The following is a 203-nucleotide window of genomic DNA, read 5'->3' as shown; positions in this document are numbered from 1 at the left end:
TTTACGATTTGGCTGAAAATTCGAGATAAGGGGTTTTCGGGGATGAGAAAGCCGATGGTGATATTAGTTTTACCATTAGAATCCAATAACATGGATAAAAAAATTAAAAACACCGAAAATTAAGGTTTTTGTCGTTTAAAAAATAGTAAACTACTGCCGATTTTAACAAAATTCCGAATATAGAGTACACGCGTGATAAGACT

This window comes from Diorhabda carinulata, unplaced genomic scaffold (genome assembly GCF_026250575.1).
Source record: "Diorhabda carinulata isolate Delta unplaced genomic scaffold, icDioCari1.1 Dcau_14, whole genome shotgun sequence".
Lineage (NCBI taxonomy): Eukaryota > Metazoa > Arthropoda > Insecta > Coleoptera > Chrysomelidae > Diorhabda > Diorhabda carinulata.
This window is presented reverse-complemented; position numbering follows the sequence as displayed.